Source organism: Phocoena sinus, chromosome 8, assembly GCF_008692025.1.
Source record: "Phocoena sinus isolate mPhoSin1 chromosome 8, mPhoSin1.pri, whole genome shotgun sequence".
NCBI classification, from domain to species: Eukaryota; Metazoa; Chordata; class Mammalia; order Artiodactyla; family Phocoenidae; genus Phocoena; species Phocoena sinus.
The window spans coordinates 98,362,084-98,369,438 of record NC_045770.1 but is presented as its reverse complement, the minus strand read 5'-3'; positions in this window follow the sequence as shown (position 1 = coordinate 98,369,438).

Here is a 7,355-nt window from a genome sequence, read left to right as displayed (position 1 = left end):
CTCCATGCTCCCAATGCAGGGGGCCCTGGTTCGATCCCTGGTCAGGGAACTAGATCCCACATGCCACAACTAAGAGTTGGCATGCTGCAACTAAAAAAAAGATCCCGCATGCTGCAACTAAAAAGATCCTGCGTGCCATCACTAAGACCCAATGCAGTCAAATAACTAAATATAAAAAAGTAAAAATTTATATTTTTTTCTTAGATTGACTATTGATTAATTTCTTTGTCAACAAGGGGATGGAAGGATGCATCCATCCTTAGCATCAGAATGCTGTCCCTCCACAGCTGGTCAAGAGAGAGGTCTATCTGGGGGGAAGACCCTGAGGTACGCAAAGCCTCTCCCACCGCAGGACCCCTCAGTCATCTCCAGGAGTCTTTCTGGGGCTTGACAGAAGCTGCTTCAGGGTTGCTGTGTGTGTCCAGCCTGGCGCTAGACCAGCAAACGTGAAAGCCCATTACGCCAATCACCATGACCAACTGCTTTTCCCACTCATTACCAAATCAGCGAGTCAGCTTGCATCCATAGGCCCTCACCGCATGGGCACAAACTCCCCTGCTGTTTCTGTGAGACCCCAGTTCTGGGCTCTTCCCACCAACTGAACCTCCATCATGGCTCTGAGCTTCCAGCTGGGAGAGCAGAGCTATATTTCCAGGTGCTCAGGACCTGGCTGCTCTTGGTGGTGTCTGTGACTGGTCCCACGCAGTGTTGAGTACATCGAAGATGCTCAGAAAATATCTGCTTGTTAGAATTCTTTTTTAAAAAATAAATTTTAAAATTTATTTTTGGCTGTGTTGGGTCTTCGTTTCTGTGCGAGGGCTTTCTCTAGTTGCGGCGAGCAGGGGCCACTCTTCATCGCGGTGCGCGGGCCTCTCACTGTCGCGGCCTCTCGTTGCGGAGCACAGGCTCCAGACGCGCAGGCTCAGTAGTTGTGGCTCACGGGCCCAGTTGCTCCGCGGCATGTGGGATCTTCCCAGACCAGGGATCGAACCCGTGTCCCCTGCATTGGCAGGCAGATTCTCAACCACTGTGCCACCAGGGAAGCCCCTAGAATTCTTTTTTTCAAGTTCCGTCGTTTGCCAGTACATGAAATTTGGACCATCACTTAACCTTTCTGAGCCTTGCTTTCTCTATTTCTAAAATGGGGAGAATATTTAGGACTGTTTGTTCAGGACCTACCACGTATCAGATTAGATTATTGTACAACCAACTTCTCAGTGAGTCCTCCCCAAACCCTGTGAGGTTCTCATCCTTAACTTGCAGGTGGGCAGACAGAGAATGGGAGATGAGGCACCTACCAAGCTCACGTGGTGGGCCAGCTCACGAGTGACAGAGTCAGGAACGGCCCCAGGATCCTTTGAATCCCAAGGAGCACATTCTTCATATTTCCTATATCATCACCTGCCCCACTAACTTACAGGGTGGCTTGAGTGCCACTCACGTTGCTTTGAGCTAATTACTCACCACTACGGGGAAGTGAGGTGTGGAGGATAAGAGCTCAGGCTCTCCATTCAAATCCTGGCTTTGATGCTTACCTGGCAGGCAGCTTCACCATCCTGAGCCTCAGTCTTTTTGTCTATAATTTACAGATGACAGTGGTACTTGTCTGATACAGTTGTTTAGAAGATTAAATGATACGGAACACTCAAAACACTTAGCACATAGAAAGTGCTTCCTGGGACTTCCCTGGCGGTCCAGTGGTTAAGACTGCGCTTCCACTGCAGTGGGGGCAGGTTCCATCCCTTGTCAGGGAACTAAGATCCCACATGCCACGCAGTGTGGCCAAAAATATTTAAAAAATAAAAGAAAGTGCTTCTTAAATGTTAGATGCTGCTGTTGTTATTGTTATTAAAATTCCTGCTTAAGATCTCATTTCAGGGAGCATCTGCTCAACTCATCTTAAACAAAAATTTCTTTTCATCATTCATTCGCTTATTCAGCAAACATGAATTGGGCCTTTGGCATGTTTCCAGGACACTGCAGGTACCAGAGATACACAGGTGAGAAAGGCAACGCTGCCAGTCTTCCGGGGAGACAGCAAGAAGACAGCTGCCGTGAGATGGGATAGGGGCGGGGCTAGAGTTAAGCCCCATGAGGTTCCTTTCTACTTCTCTCTGGGAGAATCAGGGCAGGCTTCCTGGAAGAGTTGATCTTTGGCTGAGACTTAGTAGAAGAGGAGGGCTAGCACAGTGGTTAGAGAGGAAGGGGCATTCTGGGCAGATGAAATGGTATCTGAGAGCTCACAGAATATTAGGGAAATAGCAGGGTGTTCAGTATGATTGGAGCAGAGTGGAGTGTGTGTGTGTGTGTGTGTGTTTGTGTTTGTGTGTGTGTGTGTGTTTGGAGAGTTGAGGTGGTAGACCAGTGGCTCTCAACTAGGGGGCAAGTCTGCCCCCAAGGGGACATTTTGCAATATCTGGAGACATTTTTGATTGTTGCAACTTGGGGGGAAGGTACTACTGGCATCTAGAGGGTGAGGACGTTGCTGCTAAACACCCAACACTGCGCAGGACATCCCCCTGCAACATAGAAGTATCCAGTTCCAAATGTCAATAGTGCTGAAGTTGAGGTAAGGAGGGGCCAGATCAGGAAGAAAGTATTTGCCCAAGAGCAAGAAGAAATAATTGAAAAGTGTTTGTGTGATGAGCTCGGGATTTTAGGAGCTCATTTTGGCAGCAGACAGACAATGTATCAGAGACGAGGGTGTGAGGGGTGGACTTTCCTGGTGGCGCAGTGGTTAAGAACCTGCTTGCCAATGCAGGGGACACGGGTTCGAGCCCTAGTCCGGGAAGATCCCACATGCTGCGGAGCAACTAAGCCCGTGTGCCACAACTACTGAGCCTGCGCTCTAGAGCCCGCGAGCCACAACTACTAAGCCCATGTGCCACAAGTACTGAAGCCTGCGTGCCTAGAGCCCATGCTCTGCAACAAGAGAAGCCACCGCAATGAGAAGGCTGCACACCGCGACGAAGGGTAGCACCTCCCACCCCTGTTTGCTGCAACTAGAGAAAGCCCGCGCACAGCAACGAAGACCCAATGCAGCCAAAAATTAAAACAAACAAATAAATAAATAGATAAATTAAAAAAATAAAAGAAGTGGGGAGGTTATGGTAAGAGGAGGAAGGGAAAGTGATTTGAGAGCCACTGAAGTGATCCAGGTGAAAGACAGTCAGCAGCTGGTAGGAGAGCAGCAGGGGAGTGGAGGTGGGTGGGTAGATGAGATGGCGAAGAAAGCGCACTATGACTGTGAATGTGTGGTGATGAGAAGATTGTGGACGATGGCCCCAGAGTCCTGGCTTGGGGGTTTGGGTGCAAGGTGATGATTTCTCCTGAGAAAGGGACCACAAGAAGAGGAGCAGTTTAGTGTAGGGGTGTGTGTGTGTGTGTGTGTGTGTGTGTGTGTGCACGCGTGTGTGTGATGAGTCAGTCTGACGTGTTGAATTCATAATGCACATGGGACATCCAAGTTGGGAAGCTTATTTGGTGGCTGTATATGTGAGTCTGCAGTTGTGGACCAAACCTGGTGAGGAGCAGGTCTGGGGCTGGAGATGAAGATTTGGGAGTGATCTGCATATATTTCATAGCTTGAGACGTGGGGGTGGATGAGATAACCCATGGAGCGTGTGCAGAGTTAGGAAAGAAGGGCACCAAGAAACCAGGTGATGGCCAACATTTAAAATTCCAGAAGAGGAAGCGGAGCCCACCAGCAGAAACTGGGAAGGAATGGCTAGAGAAGTCATTAAGAAAAGAGGCTGTTTTTAAGAAGGAGGAAGTAAAGAGGTATCAGGCACTACAGAGGTCAAATAAGACAAGAACTGAAGAATGTCTGTTGGGTTTGGCAATTAGGTGGTCAGTGGGGACGTTGGCAAGAGTAGTTTCCATGGAGCAATGCGGGGTGGGCAGAAACCAGATTACTATGGTGTAAGGAGTCGAGGGGGTTGAAGAACTGGCCAGCAAGTCTACACTGCTCATTGGAGGAGCTTGGCTTTGGTGCCGAGAGACGAACCCACCTCATTCTTTGACTTAACCTCCGGGGAACACCAATCATCTGTATCCTGGCTCAAATTCCAGCAGTTCAGGGCCATGGCTTGGCTCCTAGAATGCCTCCTACTTCTCTTCTGCCTCTCCTCTCCTGTCTGTCAATCCTTCAGAGCCAAGTCCAAGGAACACCTTTACAAGGAAGCCCTCTCTGCCTGCCCTTGCCCTTAATGTGACTCTGGTAGCACAGAAAATTGGTATCTTCTAGCAAGTGAAAGTTTTATCCTTCTAAGTGTCCACTCAATACAGTGCCTTGTTTTACTAAGAGGTTCATTTTGTTTGTCTTGCTTTCTCAGCTACATGAAGCCTCCCTGAGATTAGAGACCGCCTCTGAGTATTTACTGAATGAATGAATGTATGACCCAGTGCACAGAGCCTGGCCCCTGGCAGGTGGGGCTCAGAAAGACACCTGTAGAATTGAAATTAATGGACTTTGAATTTAACTCAGCTGGACTTTCTCCAGGAAGTAAATTTCAAGTTGATTAATTTCAAACGAATTGAAAAACTCCTTCTATGATCTGGGTAGAGTTCTAGGCAGTGAGCAAGAAAGACCAGGTCCCTGTTTTCTTAGAACTTACTTCCTACTGGGAGAGACAGACAGTAGACAAGAAACCAGTGAAGGAGCAAGGTCGTATCACTCTGGCAAATGTTCTGATGGAAGTAAATGAATGACGTGCACCAGAGTAACTAGATATGCGAATGGGTTGGGTGGGCTTTTTAAAAAAAATTTAATTAATTAATTTTACTTTTGGCTGCATTGGGTCTTCGTTGCTGCGCGCGGGCTTTCTCTAGTTGCAGTGAGCAGGGGCTACTCTTCATTGAGGTGCACGGGCTTCTCATCGTGGTGGCTTCTCTAGTTGTGGAGCACGGGCTCTAGGCGCACGGGCTTCAGTAGTTGTGGCTTGTGGGCTCTAGAGCACAGGCTCAGTAGTTGCAGCACAGGGGCTTAGTTGCTCTGCGGCACGTAGGATCTCTCCTGACCAGGGCTTGAACCCGTATCCCCTGCACTGGCAGGTGAATTCTTAACCACTGTGCCACCAGGGAAGTCCCCGGAGTGGGCTTCTTTAGAAAGAGTTCTCAGAGAAGACTTCTCTGAGGAGGCGACCTTGGAGCCGAGACCCACTAAGTGAGACGGAGCCAGTACCAAACTTTAGCTTGGCCAGTGGAGCAGAAACCAGTATGACAAGGGTCACACACACCAGTGAGGCTGGACAAGTAGACAAGAGCCAGACCATGGAGGCCCTTGAAGGCAATGGTAATGAGTTTGGATGAATTGCTGGCACAGAGGGAAGACACTGAATGGCAAGCATGGGGATGATGGGCTCGGGTGTACGTTATCAAACATTGGTAGCTTGGGCTAGGGAGGTGGCAGCAGAGATGGAGAGAAGTAGATGGTCTGGGGAAGTATTGAAGGTGGAAGGTGGGGTGGAGGATGGGCACTGACTGCAAAGACATATTCCTTCTAACCTTGTTGTGTGTACACAGCCCCTGGGAGAGGAGATGCCTGGAGGCCAAGGGGGGTTCTCTCACCAAGGGCAAAGGAAGAGCACTGAACTGGGAATGAGGACGTCTGAGTCCTCCATATCTTGGGCATGGAAACTGGACTGGGTCACCTCTAAAGGCCCTTCCAGCCCTAGCAGCCCAGCCCTTGGTCTATGTCAATTGTTGGGGCATCCAAAGGGGGAAGTGTCAAAGGAGCTGTAAATCAAGGTTGATTTCACAGAGCAATGGCCCAGGTCTCTATCTCCTGGGCTGCTTACCCCGGGGAAGATGTTGGTCCTTTCTCCACCTCCTATCTGCCCCTAGGGAGATGTTGGCTAAGCCCAGGCATCAGGCGGTTGATCAGCTCTGAAGTTCTGTCTCCTGCAGTTCATTGCTTCTCTGAGGGCAGAACTTGGAGCTAGAAGAGGCTAACCGGCCTCTTATGGTCTGAGAGGAAGGGTGGTGGGACCTCTGGCTGGAATCAAACCTCTCTTTCTCCCCGTCCATATTTCCTGACCTTCTGTCCCTGGGTTCTTTAGAAGGTCCTCCAGCCCATTCCTTTGGGACACTCCCCTGTGCCAATCAATCCCCCACCATCAACTGCACCTACTGTAAATTTCATCCTGGGAAGGAAATGGGCCTCGAGGGTTGTATGTGTCTTCTAGGCCACAGATTTAGTGACTTCAAACAGCAGACATTTATTAGCTCACAGTTCTGTAGGTCAGAAGTCCGGGCATGGCATGGCTGGATTTTCTGCTCAGAGTCTCTCAAGGCTAAATTCAAGGTGTTGGCTGCGCTGTGTTCTCACCTAGAGTTCAGGGTCCTCTTCCAAGCTCACATGGTTGTGGTAAAATTCTGTTCCTTCTGCTGTTCCTGGCTGGCTGTCACATGGGGGCTGCTCCACATTCCTTGCCCTCCGTCCTCAAAGCCAGCAACAGAGAGCCTCCCTTGGGTGGAATCCTGCTCATGGTTTTTTTTGCAGTACGCGGGCCTCTCACTGCCGTGGCCTCTCCCGTTGCGGAGCGCGGGCTCCGGACGCGCAGGCTCAGCGGCCATGGCTCACGGGCCCAGCCGCTCCGCGGTACGTGGGATCCTCCCGGACCGGGGCACGAACCCGTGTCCCCTGCATCGGCAGGCGGACTCCCAATCACTGCGCCACCAGGAAAGCCCCCTGCTCATGTTTGTAATCTCTGACTTCCGAAAGAGCCCGGTCACTTTAAAGGGCTTTTGCCTGATTAGATCAGACTCATCCGGGATATTCTCCCTCTCATAAGGTCAACCGTGCCGTATAATATAACACAACCACAGGAGTAAACGCCATCCTATGTCCCTATGTACAGTCCCTGGGATTATGCACCATGTGTGCACGGGAGTGGGAGAAGGATCTTCGGGGACGTCTTAGAATTCTGCTGATTACGAGAGCCAAGGAGGACGTTTTTGGTGGAGAAGGTTGGAGGTCATTCCTGGCAATTTGAGAACAAATCATCCGGTAAAGTGAGAAGTTCCTTTGCCTTTTGGGAGGACGTAGAGCAATCTCATGGGTGGTTTGAACACTCACCCTAGAAACGTCACACCATGTGTTCTCTATGTTTGCAGAGTTCATGGCCCCTTGAATCCATTCATCGTTTCTAGGTTGATAAACCCTGGGGCAGGGTGTGGGGAGGGTGCAAGTGGAGATGAGGGTTGAGCGGTGTGAGTTGGGTATTTGGAGCTGCAGAGCTTTCTACCTTCAAGCTGCTCTGTGCTGGTCATGGGAGGGAGTATTTACTGAATGAATGAATGTATGTGTGTGTGTGTGTGTCCAACTCTGTTCTCCATTGCAGGATAAAGCCAAA